Here is a 21,665-nt window from a genome sequence, read left to right on the forward strand (position 1 = left end):
AAATCATAAAAGGTGGAAGAGGAGAGCAAGAGAAATATATATTTTTTTCTCTTTTTTTTTCTTTTTTCTCTTTGTCTTCTTTCTTTTTAGGATGCACTTGAGCCCACATGACAATCAACTAAAACCAAACAGATGAAGTAAGCGGTTACCATACTTGAATGACAAGATCACCACAAATCAGAAGTATATAATAGAGTCATAAAACCCAAAAAGAAACCAAGCTAATAGAAAAGGAATTTATCAAATCACAAAAATAAAAATAATTAAAAGAAAGAAACAAATAAATACCAAAATCAACTGGAAAACAAATTTCAAAATGGCAATAAACCCACATCTATAAAATAACTACTATAAATGTCAATGGACTAAATGTTCCAATCAAAAGAAAAAGAGTGAAGGAGGAGGAAAGATGGTGGAGTAAAAAAGATGCTCAGAGCTCACCCTCTCCCACAAATTCACCAAGAGTGACATCCACAGACACATCCACCACCCAGAACACCTGCTGAACTTTGACAGAATATTGGCTTCTTCAAAAGATAAAATTTTCCACAAATCTGTTGGGAGAACAGGAGAAAAGAAGAAAAAGGAAAATAGTTCTGGACCATTCCAATGGGGAGGGAGCTGCAAAGGAGGAATAGCATTAATACACTGTGTCTCCCCAACTCCAAAGGCGAGTTCAGCAGAATGGAGATGGAACCTCAGAGGCTCAGATCTGTATAGAATAGACTTTGACTGACAGAACTAAGTTAATTGGGCACAAAGGGTCCCAACGATCCCCAGCCCTAGACGCGAACCAGCAGGGGTGGGATGGGACAGGCTGTCTGAGTTGAGCAGAGGACTCGGGCTGACTCGACAGAGGAAACCTTGGGGGACTGCAATGTTCTGTGTGCCATGGCTGGGAGAGTATACAGAACAGCCTGGGTCCCCCATAAAATACAAAAATAAAGGCAAAAAACACTGCTGGTATGCCCTGGGGGGAAGGGGAGCCATAGCCTTTGTGTCTGCAGACCCACAGTGCCATTATTGGAGACTTCTTGGGAGAAGAGAGTCAAGGCTCAGCCATAGCCACCATATTTTCTGGTGCATGGTTCCCAGGTAGAGGAGGGGTCAAAACCCGAATCCCTACCTAGGGGCTCCACAACCTCTTAGGTGGGACTGAGATTTGATTACAGTCCCAAGAAGAAGGGACCATTACACACCGATGCCTCTCTGAGTTGGCTCTTCTAAGACAAATGCACAAGAAGCAGTGTTCTGGAACAGAGCAGGGTGAGGGCTAGTGCAGCTGTTTCCTCTGGGTCCACCTATAAAGTATGGACCTAATGCGTCAGGGGAGCTACCTGCCAACTACCTTGCACAAGTGTGGTCCTGGGACCAGGCATCTGGTGGGGGTGCAGACCACTCATTTACTGATGCTGGGACACAGACCAGGGGCACGACTAGACGGCCTCTGGAACCAGCAAGTGGAGTTTTCACAGCAGGATATGGGCAGGAGTGTGACAACCACAGGAAAAAAAGTAGCTCCTGCTCAATAGCCAGGGCAGATTCAGGCCACCAGAACACCAGCCACACCACCAACAAAGGGGATAACAGGCAAAAGGCGTGGAAGGAAGAATTGCCAACCACCCATAGTTAAAAATAACCTTATGACAAAATTATTAAGAGTGTATATTCTTGGAGAAAGGCCAAGATAGTGGAGTAGAAGGATGCTTGTATCTTATCCTCTCCAATAAATTCACCAAGACTGACATTCACAGACACACCCATCCACTCAGGACATCTGCTGAACTTTGATAAAACATTGCCATCTTCAAAAGACAAAATGTGCCACCAATCTGGTAGGAGAAAAGGAAAAAAGAAGGAAGAAAATGCAAAATGGCTTGGGGTTGGTCCTTTGAAGAGGGAGCAGCAAAGGGGGGATAGTGCTGGTTGACTGGGTCTCCCTCTTTCCAACGGAGAGGTCAGCAGGATGGACAGGGAACCTCTGAGGTTCAGATGTGTACAGAACCATCCTTGACTGACAGAATTAAGTTAAATGGGCACAAAGTGTGTCAACAACCCCCAAACCTAGAAGTGAATCAGGGATGGGAAGGGACAGGCTGCTGGATCCAGGCAGACTCTGGTTGACTGTACATAGGTAACCCTGGGGGACTGCAGTGTGCTGTGGACAACTGCTTGGATTGTATACAGATCAGAACAGCCTTGGACTCCCATAAAATAGGAAAAAAAATAAAGCAAAGCAATATTGCTGGCTTGCCTGGGGGAAGGGGTGTTTCGTCCTTTGTTTCTGCTGACTCACGGCAACATAACTGGTGATTTCTCAGAATAAGAGGGATGAGGCTCAGCAATAGCCATCATACCCACCCAGGCAGACATGGGGTTGAAACCTGAATATGTACCTGGCAGTTCTGCAACCTCATAGGTGGGACTGAGACTTGTTTACATCCCCAGACATATAGGACGTTTCTGTCCTGGTGCCTCTATGAACTCACACCTCTAAGACAAATGAACAAGGAGCAACGTTCTGGCAAAGAGCAGGGACTAGGGCTGGTGTGGCCATTTGCCTCAAGCCCACCCACAGAGTGTGGAACAGATGTGGAGTGGGGAGTAGCACTGAATAGGGGAGCAACCAACCCAACTACTGTGGAGGACTGCTGCACCTGGACACGGCACTGGGAAGGGGCACAACTTGCCCACCTACCATGCAGGAGTGCAGCACCAAGATGCAGCACTGGGAGGAGATGTGACATGTCTACCTACAGGCACTGGGAGCAGCACAGACAAGGGTGTGACCAGAGGGTCTCTGGAAACAACGAGCTGAGTTCATGAAGCAAGGCAAGGGCAGGAGCTGTGAGAACCACAAAACAAAGAGGAGTCCCCATTCAATAGCCAGGGTAGGCTCTGGTTAACAGGTTAATGGCCACATCATTAACCAAAGGGATAACAGACAAAAGGCACAGAAGTAAGACTTGGTAACCACACATATTTAAGAAGGACCTCTTGATAAAATTACTAAGGGCACACAATCTCCACAGGAACATACTCTTTTCTTTTTCTGTTCCATTTTCTTTTACTTTTTAAATGTTACTTCTTAAATAATTTTTATATTTCTATTTTTAATCCCTTTTAAAATTTTCTTTTAAAATACTTTTATTATTATCTTTCAATTTGTCCAATTTCATTTTTATCCTTGTTTTGTTCTTCTGTTGTGATTATACTGTTCTCAAATATTTTTTCTTCCTTTAATATTTTAAAAATTCATCCCAACTCAATTGTTATCTTGTTTCAATATGTTCTTCTGTTACTGATTATACTGCTTTTAAAACTAATTTCTTTGTGCTTAGTTTTATTTCTGCATCCACTTTATATAAATAAATAAACTCTTAAAATACCACAGTAGATAATTGATACTCCATAAGCCACAGTGCCAGAGAGATATAAGCAAGATAAAAAAGCAGAGCAACCTGTCTCAATTAAAAGAACAAGATAAACCCCCTGAAAGAACAATCAATGAAATAGACATTGATAGTCTACTAGATGATTTCAAAAAAGGAGTGATCAAAGTACTGAAGGAACTAAAAGAGATTGTGTATAGAGACAGAGAATATGTCAAAAAACAAAATTGAAACTCTAAAGAGGAGCCAGTGAAAATTGGAAAACTCATTTGCTGAGAGGAGAGTTGAAGTAAAGGCTGTAAAATGTAGGCTGGATAATTGAGAGGAATGAATATGTGATTTAGAAGACAGGACAACAAAACAGCTGAGAGACAACAAATAAAAACCAATGAAAGCAATATAAGGGACCTATGGAATAACATAAAGCATGCCAACCTACTCATAATGGGGGTCCCAGAAGGAGAAGAAAGAACAAAGGAGATTGAAAAGATATTTGAAGAAACCATGACTGAAAACTTCCCAAACCTAAAGAAGGAATCAGATATCCAAATACAGGAAACAAAGAGCGTCCCAAACAAGGAGGACCCAAACAGACCCACACCAAGACATATTACAATCAGGATAACCAGGGTTGAGAATGGGAAATGATTCTAAAGGCAGCAAGAGAAAAACAAAGAATGAGATACAAGGGAACCCCCATAAGACTTTCAGCTGATTTCTCTACAAAAACAGTACAGGCCAGAAGGGAGAAGCAAGGTATATTCAAAGTCCTGAATGAAAAAATGATGCAGCCTAGGATACTTTATCCAGCAAGGGTATCCTTTAGAATAGAAGGAGAGATAAAGAACTTCACAGACAAGCAAAAACTAAAAGAAGTTAGCAACACTAAACCTATGCTAAAGGAAATATTGAAAGACCTACTCTAAATAGAAAAGAAGCAGGATGCTACAAAAAGGAGAAAACCATAATTGGAAAGGTGATTGCTACAATGAATTACAACAGAATAAACATGAAATCATAAAGGAGGGCATCTAAATCAATAAGGGTGGGAGAGGCGAGCAAGAAAATATACAGGTTTCTCTCTCTATCTCTTTCTCTCTGCCTCTCTTTTTTGTTCTTGGTAGGATGGGTTTGAGCTTATATTACTATCTGTTTAAAACAAACAGATATAGTAATGGGGTAATATATGTACAAAGTAGGGTAACCACAAGCCAAAAAGTTACAATAGAGTCACAAAACTAAAAAGACACCAAGATAATAAAAAGGAAAATTATCAAACCACAAAAAGAAAAAGTAAGGAACAAAGAGGAAATACAAAATGAACTGCAAAACAAAGTTCAAAATGTAATAAACACATTTCTATCAATAATTACTATAAATGTCAATGGACTAAATGCTTTAATCAAAGGACATAGAGTGCAGAGCGGATAATAAAGCAAGTATCTACAATACGCTGTATAGAAGAGACCCACGTTAGGGAGAAGGACACACATAGATTGAAAGTGAGAGGATTGAAAAAGATATTCCACACAAATGGAAATGACAAGAAAGCAGGAATATCAACAGTGATTTCAAATAAAATAGACTTTACAACAAAGATTATAAAGAAAGATTAAGAAGGACATTTTATAATGATTAAAGGAGTCATAGATGAAGATATTACACCCACTAACATATATGAACACAACATAGGAGCACCTAAATACATAACAGATAAAAAGAAAATACTAACAGATAAAAAGGGAAAATTTGATCGGAATATAATCACGGTAGAAGACTTTAACAATCCATTAACATCACTGGACAGATCTTCCATACATAAAATTAATAAGACAACATAGAAATTAAATGATACAATAGAACAATTTGTCTTGGGTAATATTTTCAGAACATTATATTTCCGTAAAATAGAACATACATTCTTCTCAAGTGCACATACCACATTTTCTAGGATACATCATATACTTTGGCACAAAAGAAGCATTAACAATTTGAAGAAGATAGAAAATATTTGAAGCAACTTTTTCTGACCACAATACCATGCAACTAGAAATTAACTACAGAAAAATAAAGGAGAAATAAATGACAATATGGAGGTTAAACAACATACTACTTTAAAAAAAAAAGGGTGGATGATGAAATCAAAGAAGAAATAAAAAACACATTGAGACAAATGATGATGAAAACACAACCACACAGAACCTATGGGATCCAGAAAAGGCAGTGCTTAGAGGGAAGTTTATAGCGAGAGAATCAGGTCTACCTCAAAAACGAGGAACAACTGCAATAAACAATCAAACTTACCACCTAAAAGAATTAGAAAAAGAAGAGCAAAAATAACAAAAGTAAGCAGAAGGAAGGAAATAATAAAGATCAGGGAGGAAATAAATAAAATAGAGATATAAGGAACATTTGAAAAAATCAAGCCAAGAGATGGTTTCTTGAAAGAGTAAACACAATTGACAAAATTATGTTCTATGCTGGAAATTGACACAACAATGCAAACTGACTATAACTCAATAAAATAAAAATTAAAAAATAAATATATTAACAAAAGAAAAAAGAAAAGGTAGTTTCTACTCACCAGACTGGAGGAGGGGACTGCAACCCATGCTTGGTCACACCCCATGGGAAAGCCTGGGGTCAGGATCGGAGGAGCAGGGTGCTGTGGACATGATCTGTCACAGGGTTTCTGCAGGAGGGGAGTGTGAGGCATGTGAGCAGGCTGAGGACTGGCCATTTGAGTAAGTTCATGGGCTCTGGGGTGGAGGGGCTCCCCCAAGTGTCTGGACTTGACTCTGGGTGAGTTGGGCAGGTGGACAGTGGCTCAGTGTGAGTCCAAGTCCAGTGGAGAAGGTAGTGAGTTAGATCTAGAAGGACTCCTTCTGGGGTGGGAGGGCCCACAAGGGAGGCAGGAGGCCAAGTCCAGGTGACTGAGAACAGAGTGTGTCCTGCATAGGGCTGCAGGGCAGATGAAAGCTAGTCTACAGAAGGTGGAAACACGGTCCATACAAGGGCTCAGCTTAGATGTCACCTCCTCAGAGGAGCCTTCTCTGCCTGCACAGTCTACAGGGACAGCCTCCTCCACGCACATCTCCCCAGCAGACACCTGCTCCATTTCCTGCATAGCATTCAGGACCGGGGCCCCTGCTCCGTACCCAGTCATGGTTCCGCTGCCCTGAGGAAAAGCCCTCACAGGAGCCATAAAGCCCTGCACGAGCTGGGCCCCACCTCTCTGTCTCCTCTGCCACCACTGTCTCCACCTGGCCCTCTTCTCCTCCACTCCTACACTCCTGACTTCCCTGAGCCCTGTGTGCTCTCCAGAGCACATGTCCCTCCTAACATGCTGTGTGTGCTCATTGTGTCTAATCCACTGCATGCCTCCCACCCAGGTCAGTATCCAGCACACAGTAGGGCTCAGTAAGTAGAGAATGAATGACTCTTACCATGACTGCTGGGAAGACTTTTGTCTGTGGCCTACAGTGATCACACACCCGTCACACAATCTCAGAGGTCCTACTGTGTGTTGGGTGGGTTCCAGATACCGGGCACAGCAGGTAGTGAAGCAGTCAGGTCTCCATCCTCATGCAGCAGACAGCCTGGTGGGGGACACAGAGAAAATTAAGTAAAATATACACAATGTCCGGAGGTGATATGTTCCATGGAGAAAAATAAGGTCAGGGAGGACATTTGAGCAGATTCCTGGAGATGTTTAAGAAGCAGGCGGAGAGAGATCCTGGCTGAAAGAGCAGCCATCGCAAAGGCCCTAAGGGCAAAGTGGGATGTATGTGGAAGGTCTTAGTTATCCGTGTGAGTACTTAGTCCTGCCTTGAGTATGTATGTTGCTTTTATTTGTAAACCTTGATTTCACCTTTATAGCAAATTAACCTGCATCATCTATCTGCATAATTTAGCCAACTCTGTTTCAGGTGTTGTGGGCACAATGGCAGGCTAATTACTTGGGTTGGTAAAGAATTACCAGCGTCTGAGAAGGGTTTAGGAAAGTTCAATAGGGACACTGCTATAGACAACATCAGGCCACACAGGCAAGAGGTGCCTACACGAGCGCCAAGGTTGAGTGTGTGGGGTCTGTTATTGGGGGGGTGCTGTGCACACAAGGAGGAGGGGGCTGCATGATCAATTCATGCACAGGTACCTGGTTGGTTGTGAGATCTGTCAGGGGCTTCTCTGAACAAAAGGCTTTACCATTTTAATAAGGGAAGGATGTGAGGCCTCTTTTCCTGGGGCAATGAGGTTTCATAGGGTAAACACACAGCAAGAGAAGATGTTTTCTAGCTTGTGGAAATGCAGGTGTGCAAAGGGTCCTGCAGTGGGGAGTGGGAGGTAAGGGGCCACTGGGCTCTAGGCACACAGAGAGCCCAGGGGTGAGGGTGTATGACTCTGAAGAGTGCCTGCTGGCTTCACACCAGGGACTTTCTGTGGAAAGAGGAGAATCTAGGTTGTTGGCACGTGTCTACTCAGTGACCTCCTTAAGCCTAGCTCTGTCAGGCACCAGGTAGCTGTGAAATGAACATGAAGGTCCCCACCCCGAGGACCCCAATGAATGAACATCTTGATATCCTCAAGCCCCTTCCCCTGCACCACCGCCCCACCTCATCTGGGTCTCAGGCTTTGACCCTGACATCAGTGGCATCTTCATTCCCTACATCCAGCTCCTCTGGACGACTCTGTGATGAGCTGTTCCATGTCAGCAAGCCCCAAACTGAGCTCTGCCTTTACCCCATGATTGCTTCCTCCCTGTGAAGCCCCTCGTGAAGGAGCCACCACTAGCAGGATCCTCAGCTCTGAGGCTCTGCCTTCCCCACCCCTCCGATGTCTCCCAGCCCATGATCCCCTCTGGAGGTCCCTATTATCCTCTCCCTCCCACTTCAGTCTTGGGCTGCACACCAAATCCCTCTTCACAATCTCCCACAAGACAGGTCCAGGTCCACGTGGGGACACTGAGGTGACACAGGCGGGTGTTGCTGGGAATGAAGAGCAGGATACTGAAGCAGAGGAGAGGAAAGGCTCCCAATCCACCAGAACACACGCTAAAGTGGTGGCAAGACACCCATAAAGGGTGAGGCAGGCATCACACTGCAGCCACGCCCTCTGCTCCCCCAGGGTGCCCTGTGTTTCCTGCTTTGGCCTAGGGGACTCCCCCCTCACTCTCTGTTAGAGGGGTGCCATTTCATTCATTCACACCCTCATTAACCATGTACATGGGTCCTGCTCAGTGCCAGGCCTCAGCTAGATGACAGCTCATCCTTGGGGACACAGCTCAGATCTCACCTCCTCCATGAAGCAGTTCTGGATTCCCACCCCCCCTGAAGCTCCTCTGGCTTCAATTGGGACCACTAGGGTTGTGACCACACTCTGATTACATCCCAAGTCTGTGATCTCTGTGAAAGCCCTGGGCCCAATGTAGAAAGAGACTCAGAAAAATGGGGCCAAAAGGGGCTAAGAAAAATGTTACTAGTTCTCTATTACAGAGAAGGGCACTGAGCAGAGAGAGGGCAGTGTCCAACCAAAGCCACAGAGGAGGGTCTCAGTGAGCCCTCCCATGGCCCTGTTACTAGTTCTCTGTTACAGATGAGGACACTGAGCCACAGAGAGGGAGCAGAGCCCTGCTATAGCCTTGGCCCCACGGCCTGTGTCCTTTATGACTAGCTCCATGCTGCCAGTAGGGGTGTGGGCATGGAATGGACGTTGAAAGCAGCCTGACCCCCAGGCCCCCTTCATACACAAAGTCAGTCTCAGGAAACACCCCTCAAGTCCTACCCTATACCCCTGGGATTGGGACCTGATTGCTGTTCCTGGAAGCTGGCTGGGCTTCTCTGTGAATTGCCCCAGGAGATGCTTGGGACAGCCACAGGGCCCTGAGGCTTCCTGTCCCCAACTGAGCAGCTCTGGTCCCCTTGACTGTCCCTGGCCCAGGCCTGATTACACGAGGTTTTGGCCGGGTAGCCAGCTGTGGAGATGAGGAAATGGGGGCAACATGCAGGCATAGGCAGAGGTTCAGGTATTCACTCAACAATCATTGATTCAGGCTTTGCAGTGTGGCTGGCCTGGGCCCAGGCCTGGGTGTCCAGTAGTGAATACAGTCAACCCCTTGAGCCTTCTGGGAAAGCAGTCCTCAGAGAAACGGGCCCTCAGTGCACCCATCCTGCTCCCCATGAACAATCACACTGAGATGAGGCTGCAGCCATGGGTCCCAGTGGAGGATGAAGGGAGGAGGAAAACCCAGAGTGGGCACTGACCATGAGCCTGGACACTGGAACCAGATGACCTGGGCTCTGTAATCTGGGGTGGTCACCTCAGATGTTCTCTCTCTGCCTCAGTTACTTCTGCAGAAATGGGTGATAATGCCTGTCCCTGCCCCACAGATTTTCATGAGGAGTCAGTGAGCTTCTCTAAGGCATGTAGGACAGTGCCTGTCTATGGGTCAGGATCCGGCTCACCTCACAAGAGTCTGTCCCACTTTGAAGATGAGAAAGCCAAAGTTAAGGGGGTTATGAGACCAGCCTGGGCTAGCCCCCTTCTCATGGTCTGCTGTCCAGGTCTCCTGCTTTTATATCATACCTCTGTCCCCATATCCACCCAGCAAAGTAGGTGCTGAGAATCTGAGCAAATCAGAGTATGAATGGAGGCACACCCTCTCCCCATCTTGGGCTCTTGGGGTGGTCGGCAGGTTGGGGATATCGGGCTCCTCCAGACTGTCCAGGAGGCCCAGCATGTCAGTCACCTCATTTCCACTCAACACGGAGTAGGTGTGTGTCCAAGGGCCAGAGGGCGCTGGAGTAACCCAGGGTGGGTGGATGCTAGGTAGGTGTGGGAGGCACAGAGTGGCCCCTGGAAGACAGTGTCCAGGCAGCCAAGGTGTGATGAATGAGGGTCCCCAAAAGGGGCAGAGGACAGAGTCCAGCCTGGACACCACCCCCTGCTGGACCCTGATCTGGGGTGAGAATTGGGACAAGACAGGGCCCCGCTGGGACTCCTCATCCAGCAAAGAGGTGAGGAAAAGTTAAGGAGACCGTGCTCCCTGTGTGAGGGTGCTGCTTCCAGGATCCTGGAGGTTCCATAGACCCTTGTGAAGTGGCTGCTGTTTCCAGCCCCATTTGGGCAGAAGAACTGAGGCAGGGAGGACAGAGTGACTCAGGACAGAGCTAGGATTCATCCAGGAGTGTGTGCTGAGCTTCTTGCTAAGAGCAGCCTCTGGGCATCATGGACTCAGGAAGTGCCTTGTAGTCCCTCTTAAGGCTCCTGGCATGTTAGGCAGGAAAGGTCCCAGGGCCCATGCCTGGGCCTCTCTGGGTGTTTCTGGCATGTGGGATCATGATGGTCCTGGGAAAGGAGAGAGAATGTGGGCTGGGAGTCAGGTCTGCATCAGACCCTAATGATGCCCCTAATGTTGTGTGACCTGGAAACTCCCTGACCTCTCTGTGCCTGGCTTTCCAGCCCTGACTCAGAGGACTGCTGTGATTGGCACACAGTAGGACCTCAATCAGAGGAAAAAGCCAGCCCTTCCCCAGGAACCTCTCCTCTTACATTTCCAAAGCTAAGCCCATGTTCCACACATCACCAGAGCTGCAACTTGACAAACAGGGCAAGTGAAATCCAGCAACCCCTCCCTCCTGCCTGAGGCACTTCCCTCCTCAGTGACAGTGGCTCAGAGCAGGTCTCTGCATCCCAGAAGTCTGAACTGAGCCTTGTGACCTGGAGGAGTCCCTGTTCCACAAAACTTTGTTCCCAGGTCCTTCCAACAAGACACAAGAGCACCTGGTCAGTGTCTTAGCTGCAAGGTCCTCCCTTTGCAAATTGCCCCATCACATCCGGGCTAGATGATGTGAGTTCCAGAGCACATGACCATCCAAATGATGACTTCAGGGAAACATCCCTGCCCACACTGCACTCTTCAGAGACCACCCTCTAAAATAAGGGGTAGTGACCCACGGTTGTGCACACTTTTATCAGAACACAGCCCTCACCCACCCACCATTGGAAAGACGTGAGAAGCAGAGATTCCCAAGTGCCTGGACCCCTGTCATCCAGAAAGCAGAGGGTAGGGTAACAGACAGAAGGGGAGAAAGTACTTTCAGACTATATATCTGATAAGGGGTTAACACCCAAAACATATAAAGAACTCTTACAATTCAACAGCAAAAAAAAAGCAATCTGATTTAAAAAGTGGGCAGAGGAACTGAATAGACATTTTTCCAAAGAAGGCACACAGATGTCTAACAGGTACATGAAAAGGTGCTCAACATCACTCACCATCAGGGAAATGCAAATCAAAACCACAATGAGATACCCCGTCGCACCTGTCAGGGTGGGTGTCATCAAAATACAAGATATAACAAGTGATGGTGGTGGTGTGAAGAAAAGGGAAACTGGTGCAATGTTGGTGGGAATGCAAATTGGTGCCATCACTCGGGAATAGAGCAAGAAGGCTCCCCCAAAATTTAAAATTAGAAATTCCATATGATCCAGCAAGTCCACTGCAGGGAATATATCCAAAGGAAATGAAATCACTATGTCAATGAGACAACTGCACCCTCATGTTCACTGTATCATTATTTACAATAACCAAGATATGTAAACAACCGAAGTGTCCATCAGCAGATGAATGGGTACAGAAAACGTGATGCATATATATGTATATAAAATGGAATCTTATTCAGACATTAAAAAATTGAAATACTGCCATTTGTGACAACTTGGGTGGACCTTCAGGGTATTATGCTAAGTGAAATAAATAAGACAGAAAGGCAAATACCTATGATCTCATTTATATGTGGAATCTACAAAATAAACCGAAACCCATAGAAACAGAGATCAGGTTGGTGGTTGCCAGAGGTGAGTCAGGGGGTGATTGAAATTTCGGAAGATAATCAAAATGTACAAACTTCCACTTAGAAGATAAACAAGTCCTGGGGACATAATGTACTGCAAGGTGACTGTAGTTAACAGCACTGCATTGTGCATTTGACAGTTAAGAGAGTACCTCTTAAAATTTCTCATCACAAGGAAAATAGTGTGTGACTATGGGTGATGACAGACGTCAAGTAAACTTAATGCAGTGATTATTTCACAATATGCACATGTAACAAGTCATTATGCTGCACACCTAAAGCCAACAAAGTTATGTGAAAATTGTATCTCAGGAATACTTATGTCAGGAAGCGGGGGTGCGAGACTGGACTACCTACTGCAGGAGCTGCCTTTGCCCTCCAACAGCAGAGGGTGGTAGTTGCGACAGGGACTGTAGGTCCCTCAAAGCCTAGAATGTTTACTGTCTGGACCTTCACAGGGAGAGAGTGCAGACCCTGCCCTGGAAGACAGAGGTCATGGCAGCAACAACGGCCTGCCTGTGTGCAGGCTCAGCCCAGACAGCTCCTGTGCTCTGCTGTCACCGCATTTACCTCCCTCCACACCCTCAGAGGGAGAGGCTTCAAAGTTCTCATTTTACACATGAGAAAACTGAGGCTCATTTGCTTTGAATTATTGACAAAGTGGTGGGGGAAGCTTTGAACTCCAGTGTTCTGACTTCAGAGCCACATCTCAGTCCTGATTTTTAGAAGGTGGAGGTCCAGGCACTGGGGACCCTCCACCTTCCTCACTTGTAGTCATACTCCAGGGCTGCCACTCCCAAGGCGTCTGGGTGAACACATTTAATCCGCTTACTCTGCACCAGCTGAGCCCTTGGCTGCCAGTCTGTTGTCACCGCCTGAAACCAGCTGAGGTTTTACAAGTGAACCATCACCCCCTGCCAGCCCACCTGCCCTGCCATGTGGGGCAGACCCCTCCTAGCCTGGACATTCTAAACCCTTAGCTCACACATTTGCACAACTGCATCAAAAGGGCCCTACTCCCTGTGTGGAGATATCGACAAGGGGAAGGGAGGGGAGTTTGGGGTGGCCGCTTACTGTGAAGGTGACACATGACAGGGACATGTTAATGTTCATAATGGCACTCAATTTGAAGCTAAGAACATGGTCACAGCGAGGCGTAAAAGCTGAGAGGCTACAAGGCTGCCTAGAAAGGGGCTTGACTATTGAATTGTAAATGTGTAATTTAATTTAAAAATTAGCCACCTGGGTGATAAGAATTTGCCCCTAAGGCCAGAATTGGCCACCTGGCCCCTGGGAACCCCTCAATTCCAGGATGTAATCATCTGAGCATGGAGGGAGCTTAAATTGGAGTGCTGTCCTCTCAGTCATGGTGCACCTGCCCACGTGTGCACCCATGATCTGCAGTGCTCACACATCAAGGAGGTCCAGGTCATAAGAAAGGGATGACAGACTGTGAGGTCACACGTGTGCCCCTGCAGGGGTGAATGTTGTATAGAGAAGAGCCCCCCACTCTCACCTCCAGGAGGGGTGCTGGAGGGAGCAGGACTCCTGAGACACTAGGCTTAGCAAGCATCCTGGCTGAGGGTGGGGAGGCTGTCCACTCTGAAGTCATAGGTCAGATGGTAGATTGGGGTCCCACCCCCACATCTCACCAGTGAGACCGTCTAGTCTGTTTTCTCTGTAAACTGGAACCCAGTCACCGTCACCCTCACCCTCAGAACTGGGGGCAGCCTGTGTAAATTACAACACAAAGCCCTGGGCTGTTTCAGGTGCCCGGGGGTTTCCAGCCCCCATAGGCCTGGCAGGTGGGAGAGGAGAGGTGTGGGTTAGCAGGTGTGACAGCAGAGCTGAGACTTGGCTGAGTGCATGCACTCTAATATCCAGGAACTGGGAGCTACCAGTAGCAAATCTGTTCACTGAGGCCATGTGTACTCTCCCTTGTCATTTCCAATCCCCTGTTTGAACAGAGGCCTCTGGAGTCTATTAGCCACATTGTTGCCTGTCACCTCACTGTTGTAGTTCCAGGGTCTCCATTTAGCCAGCTTGAAGGAATAGTCAAACTTTTCTTAAAACCAGTGACAGAAAACCAAAGTGGCTTAAAGAAGCAAACAGGGCAGGAGAGAATGACTTACCTAACTGAGACGTCCAAAGGGAGATAGCTTCAGGCAGGTCTGTACCTGGTGCTCAGTGACATCAACAGAAGTCATCTTTCCCCACCTCTGGGCTCTGCCACTGGTGTCATCTTCACATGGCTCTGCCTTTATGAAAGCAAGATAGTCACCAACTGCCACAGGCTGACATCACCACCCCTCAACTCCCAACTGAAATAGAACTTCTCTGCTCCCAGGATTCCAGCAACTAGGCCTGACCTCCGTGGAGCCTGATTGGGCTGGTGCCCAGCCCTGAGCCAATCACAGTGGCCAGGGAGGATGGAAAATGCTGATTGGCCAGATCAAGGCCATGTGACCATCCTCTCCAGGAAACCTGTGAGCTGTTCACCTGTTTCCAGCTTGGGAGAGTGTGATGTCTCCCAGATGATCCTGCTTCTAGCACAACCTGCTGGTGGCACAATGAGCTGGAATGAGCCTGTCTGCTTGGTGACAAGTGACAGGTCACTTAGTGGTTCCTTGCTCCAGGGAGGGAGGCATGTCCACACAGTATTGGGGCTTCAGAGCCAGAATGTAGTAGAAACGCCTCCTGGTCTCCCAAAAGGTGGGAAAGTGAGCAGTGACACTGGAAAGGCACTCCTCTCTGTGGCCCTTGGCTTTCTCCTTGTTACAGTGGAGAGTGCAGTGCTGCCCCTGACAGCCCACTTCCCTGCTGGGAGTCCTTTGCAACAGGTGGAGAGTGCTTGGAAAAGCCCATTTATTCTGAGGAACTGTTATTGCTCCTGGTGGGATCATTATTTTCATGTCACTTGTGAGGTGGGCCCTGAGGGGTCCCTGATCTGGGGGCACAGACACCCACAGAAACTTGGCCCAGTATTGCTGTTCATTCAACAATGACTTACCAAGCACCTACTGTGTGCCAGATTCCCAGGGTAGAGCAGTGATGTTGACAGCACAGGTCCCTGCCTCACCTCATCTCTGCATCCCAGGTGGGGTCACCAGAGTGGGAGTTCAGGAAGCAGAGGACGTGGCCGAAGCCTTGTGGGAACCCCTGGGTTTTTCTCTGTGCTGAGGGCACTAGCAGCACACCGATTGTGGGACTCAGTACCTGCAGGACCCAGCATTGATGGGTAAAGGAGACGGGCATTTCTACAAGCCCATCCTCACTAACCCCAGGCTCTGGAGGGCAGCTCCAGTCTGCTCAAACGCAGGGGGCATCTTCTGCCATCCTGATCACCCTCTGGTATTACTCCCCGCTCAGATGCAATTTTCCCTGTGGCAGCTACACTCAGAATGTGTGTTTGTTTCTCTCCCATGTGGTTAAGTGGACTTCAGATGCATGATAGCGATGGAGTGGCTAAGCCTCTGGGCAGATTGCTGGGTGACCCGCGGAACTTGCTGCACATGGTGAGCTCCCTTCTGCCAACCAATGGGCCAGGCCCCACCACTGTTCTGTCTGTTCTACCTCACTTAATCTGCACAGACACTCTGTGCGGGACATCCTGTTATCCCCCATCTCTGCTGACCTTGGGTGGACAAAGCTTGGGTTTGAGAAAGTTGCCCAGGTCACATGGTTGACAAGTGGGGAGCTGGGGATTTGCACCCTGGTCCCAGGAGTCTGGATCATGGAAAGGCCTGGGTGGGGCAGCTTATTGCAAAGGGAAGTCCTGCCCATGAGAGCCTCCCATGAGAGCCCACCCAACAGCACATCTAGCAGAGTCAGCATTTCCTGGACCAGATGGACAGAACCTCAAAACTTCTTTGTAGATTGTTTCCATGTTCATTTGCAAGCACAGAAAGGCCGCAGGCCAGGGAAGGATAAGACCAAGAGTGTTTTCATTGGGGAGAGTGAAGGACAAGTGTGAAGACACACAGCACTCCCAGCAGCCCTCCCGGCAGAGCCTGCCACTGGGTGAGCAGCTACCGTGACTACCTACCATAACCCTGTGAGGTTCATGCCTGTACAACTCTGCCTGTGAGAAGAGCAAAGTGAAGCTCAGAGAGTTGTGGGGACATTCCAAAAACAAACAGATAAGGTGGGATCATCACCACCATGCCATGCTGGGACAGTCACCTGTCACACTGCTCATGCATGGCCTGCTGGGAGTAGTGAAGGCCTGATAGGAGCACAGGAAAACTGTGGTGAAGGTGACGTTTCTACCTGGGACAGCTGGTACCGGGGACTCTAGCTGGTTCTTCATTGTGCCTGCTTTGAGTGTCAGCATGTTGCAGCCTCATGTAGGGGAAGGACTGTCTCCTTTCCATACCGGTGCAAAAGGAAAAGCATGTACACACTGGCATCACCATAGACCACCGGCAGGATCAGGATCTGGAGCTCAGAGCAGAAACTGCCAACACCTCAGGAACTGGTGCAAGAGGAGGACCTGAGTGCCCCCTGAAACATTTCTAGTTTTAAAAACATACTTCATTAGGGGGAAGTGATAAACAGTTGATCCCTTCAAAATATTCTGTTATCCAAGGAACAATAGCACCTCAGCATTGTAAGAGGATTAACTCAGACGTCATCTATATATATCTATATCACTATAGGTTTGAGAAAACAGAGTGTTAGGAGTTACAAAAGGGTCTCAAGATCATGCAGGTCTGAACTGAGAACCATCCAAAGCATGTGCTGCATGATAGCCTCTCTAAGCTACCTGAGGCTTGGTCTGCTCCTGACACAGGGCAGATGGTTCTGAGAAAACTCCTCAGGGGACCCCAGGGAGTTGACAGAGTTGAGTTTGGGTTCCTGGTCATCTTCTAAGTCTGGAATTTTGAGATTCTTCTGCACCTGTCCTTCCTCCAGAACAGAATCTGATTCAGGCGGGATTCCAAGGACTGAGGCATGTGCCAGGCAAGAGAGCAGGCATGGCTGGATGAGAGCATCACCAGTGCCATTAAAAAAGAGTCCAGGGCACTGAGATTTCCAGTGATTTGGCATCATGGCTGGGAGGGGTCATGTGTTCTACAGTAAGTTCCGAGTATCCTGCACCGCCCTCGAGGACCTGCAGGGGGCGAACGAAGCCAACGTGTCTTAGGTGGCGGTGCGCATGCGCAGTCCGCGTCAGCAGCCAGCGTCTTCCCTGGGGGCGGAGCTTGCTTTCCTCAGGGCTGAGCGGGCGGCGCCAAGGAGGCTCCGGGACAGCGCTGCCTGCGGGTCTCCAGGAGGATGCTCCCCGCTCTCTGTCTGAAGTTACGCCGGTTTCCCACGGCCTGAGCTCGCTTCCTGCTGGGGTGTGTGTGGACCTGACCGAGCTGAGGCACCGGCCAGCAGGGTAGGAAGGGACGGGTGCGCTGGCGGGCCCGCTTTGACTATTCTCCTCGCCCGCCGGGAGCGGGTGAGTGTCCGTGTCCATCCGGGCCGCGGGGGTGTCCGCGCCCCTGGTCCTCACCGCCCGGGTCCCCCCTTCCTCCGTGTGAACGGAGGTGTGTACACCAAGGGTCAGGAGCGGGGACGCGGGTGTAATGGGAAAGGGGCTGAGAAAGTACTGAGAGTTAAAGAGAAGTGTGTAAAATCACATTATGTTAATTTTTATACTTTAAGTGTGTCAAAGTCAGAGTTTATCATGCTTTTACTTTCTTGTCTCTAAAGGAATGCAATCATTTAGTTTATACTTAAAATATGCTTCTCAGCTTATCTCATTTTCAAGTCAAAATACTGCCACGGTTGAAATTTTCTCATAATATACTGACAATCTTAAACATGTGTGAATATAAACTCATTGAAAAAATCTTGCAGTGTTCCATGGTGAGTTGTCTTGTTAAAAATAATATCCAGGCCATTACTAAATTATTACAAAAATATAAATTTTTTGAAGCACTTTTAGAAGTTCCACACACAGTGGTATTTTTAAAACACCAACCACTGAATAGTGCTTAAGATCATTTAAGATGAAACATATTCAAACCTAAAACTTTAGAATACTCAAAAGGCAGGGTAATGGCTGCTTTTTCATTGCAAATACATTTTTTTCTTCATAAGTGCAAAATACGAAGGTATTCAGCTAAATTTTGTATATCTTTATTCAAAAGGTGAAATTAGAATATAATCTCCTTATTTTTTATTTTAAGGCTATTTCCCATAAAAATTGGTATTTTTATCTGTAGGACCTTAATTGTCTATTCATTTGTTTTTTTCTTTTGGTTTATTTTCTTTAACAGAGAGTGCATTCTTGTGTCTTGTTAGAGTTTTTAATTCTCCTAACTTATTCCAAGACTTTCTGACACTGATAGTAAATAATCGGAGAGGCCTTATAGTAACTGTGCATCTTTTCATGTAGTCAGGACTTTTTTTTTTTTTGGATAACTTTTTTTTTTACAATTTCCACTTGGTTCACAATATTACCCCATTATGACAACTCAATAAAAAATTGTAATCTGTTTACACCGACACTTATGTCAGCACAGTGCTTTTGCTGATATGATTATACATTAGATTATAATATAATATTTGATTTGATTTACATATAGACTAATACCTATTTTATATATTTATACACATATATGAATATCTGCTAAATGCCATTAATTTGCATGGGGTGGTAGCTGATAACATGTGATCTTTCTGACCATTGGCTATTCTTATGTGTGTCTAACGTACTTCTTAGAACAGATACTAGAACATCACACCTCTCATTATACACTATTTTAAAGGTTATATTTTATTTTACTTATTTTTAGACATTTTTTATTGAGTAATAGTCATTTTACAATGTTATGACAAATTCCAGTGTAGAGCACAATTTTTCAGTTATACATGAACGTACATATATTCATTGTCACTTTTTTTTTTTGCTGTGAGTTGCCACAAGATCTTGCATATATTTAAGATTCCACACATGAGTGATCTCACATGGTATTCCTCTTTCTCTTTCTGTTCTGCTCCACCTAGAATAACATTCTTCAGGAGCATCCATATCTCTGCAAATGGCGTTATGTAGTCAGTTTTTGTGGCTGAATAGTATCCCATCAAAAAATATCCCACATCTTTATCCAGTCATCTGTTGATGGACATTTTAGGCTGTTTCCATGTCTTAGCTGTTGTAAATAGTGTAGAATAATCAGCTGAAAACCTTATGGGGGTTCCCTTCTAACTCACTCTTTGTTTTTCTCTTGCTACCTTTAGGATCATTTCTTTATCCTTGAATCTGACTATCTTGATTAGGATATGCCTTGGTGTGAGTCTGTTTCGGTTCTTCCTGCTTGGGACCATCTGAGCCTCCTGTGCTTGGATATGATTCCTTCTTTAGGTTTGGGAAGTTTTCAGTCATGAATCCTTCCCATACCTTTTCAATCCACTTTGTTCTTTTTCCCCTTCTGGAACTCCTATTATGCATACATTGGCACAGTTTATATTACCTCATAGGTCCCGTATATTGTTTTGTTTTTCATTTGTTTTTCTCTCAGCTGTTCTGATTGGGTGCTTTCTGTTGTCCTGTCCTCTAGGCCACTTATTTATTCTTCTGTATTTTCTTGTCTGCTTTGCACAGCCTTTAGGTCAGCTCTCATCTCAGCCAATGGGTTTACTAATCCTACCTAGTTCTTCTTTATAGTTTCTATTTCATTTTTGATACATTTTATATACCTAAACACTATTTCTTTTAGTTCCTTCAGTACTTTGATCACTCTTTTTTGAAATCTTGATCTAATAGACCATCAATGTCTATTTCCTTGATCATGCTTTCAGGGGATTTCTCTTGATCTTTTCATTGGGAGTGGTTTCTCTGCTTCTTCACATTGCTCATATCTCTCTGGCACCGTGGCTTAAGGAGTAGCAGTTACCTACTTATCCTGGAGATGGTGTGCCCTTAATGATTTTATCGAGAGGTCTTTGTGTCTTTGCCCTGCTTCATGAACTCAGCTTGCTGTTTCATAGGCCTTCTGTTGGTACCCTCATCTGTGCTGCTCTCAGTGGCTGTTGGCCAGCAGATTGTGCCCCCTCCTAACACTAGGTCAGGAGCTGAGCTCTTATCCAGTGGGTGGGCAGGTCACTCCCCCTCCTGATGCCACAGTCAGATGCTGTGCTTGGGGGGAAGCAGGTGGGCAGATCACACCCCGTCCCAGCACCGTGGTCAGGTGTTGTGTTCCTGCCAGGAAGGTGGGTGGCTGCCCACCTGCCCTCTCCTGGTACTGGTCGCTCTGCTGCTCTGTGCAGCTGCCTGCTCTGCCTCGGGTAGGTGGTCTGTAGGTGGGTTCAGGGAAGACCACGGAACAGCCCCGCCTACACTCTGGGCCAAATCTGAGCTCCTTGTTTCCCTTGGCAGCACAAGTTCTCTGAGGTGTCAGGGTAGAAAAATCCTCTCTGCCTCAGGCTATAAACAAGTCTCAGTCCTGCCTAAAAGCCTGTGGAGCCCCCACGTGCAGATTCAGGTCTCAGCCCTGCCCCGCCTGGGCACTATGCACAGGAGGAGATGGTAGCTGTGGCTGAGCCCTGCCTCTCTTCTTGCGAGATGTGCCAGTAATGGCACAGGTCTGAGGAGACAAAGGCTTCAGCACCCCTCCCCCCAGGGCACATGTCTGTTTATAGTTTTGTCTACCTTCTGAGTTAAAATTTACCTGACAATGAAATGTATAAATTAGGCTTTTGAGGTTCATCCTTGTATCAGTAGTTGATTCTTTTTTATTGTTGAATTGTATTCCATTGTTTGAATATACTATCATTTGTTTTATCCATTCTCCTACTGATAAATACTTAGGCTTTGGATATCTTTTTTTGCAAGCAAACATTTTTTTTAAAAATGCAAATATAATATACATGCTTAAATGTGAACATATCTTAAGTATACAGCTCAGTGATTTTTCACAAAGTAAACACATCTATGTAACCTTCATCCAGTCAAGAAACAGAACATTGCTGTTCCACTTTGGGTTTCTTCCCAGATACTATGACACCCCTTTGATGGATTCACCATCCTAAATTTAGCCACCATGGATTTTTTTTTTTGCTTTTGAAATTTTTAGTCCCGTACATTCCACTCAACATTACGTAAGATTCATCCACTAGTGTTTTCTGTAAACTAGTATATTTATTTTTATTGCTTTAAAGTGTACAACTTGTATGCATGTGCCACCACTTATGGTTATGTATTTATTGTTGACAGGTGTTTGGGTCATTTTCTATTTGGGGCTATAACAAATAGTGATTATGAGAATTTTCTGGATGTCCTTTTGTGCTCAGATGTAGAAGCTTCTGAAGGGTACACAGGGAGTGTGTGTGTGTGTATGTATGTATGTATATGTGTGTGTGTGTACATATATACACACACACACATATACATATATAACTTTCATTCAAAAAGCCTACTTTCAAAGTA

General features: G+C 46.2%; 1 protein-coding gene across 2 annotated transcripts in view; it reads right to left on the reverse strand.

The window, feature by feature from the left end:
- The window catches only part of LOC140691457 (uncharacterized), a 57,995-nt gene that overhangs the window by 16,776 nt on the left and 19,554 nt on the right, over positions 1-21,665 (reverse strand). The window contains exons 13-15 of one of the 2 annotated variants that reach the window (XM_072955084.1): positions 14,377-14,502; positions 6,839-6,991; positions 5,977-6,084 (exon numbers count right to left, since the gene is read on the reverse strand). The gene's annotated coding sequence lies outside the window, so the exon portion shown is untranslated. Of the gene's footprint in view, positions 1-5,976; positions 6,085-6,838; positions 6,992-14,376; positions 14,503-19,094; positions 19,273-21,665 lie in introns of those variants that run through there. The other variant, XM_072955082.1, reaches the window with a different exon arrangement.

This window comes from Vicugna pacos, chromosome 35 (genome assembly GCF_048564905.1).
Source record: "Vicugna pacos chromosome 35, VicPac4, whole genome shotgun sequence".
Classification (NCBI taxonomy): Eukaryota; Metazoa; Chordata; class Mammalia; order Artiodactyla; family Camelidae; genus Vicugna; species Vicugna pacos.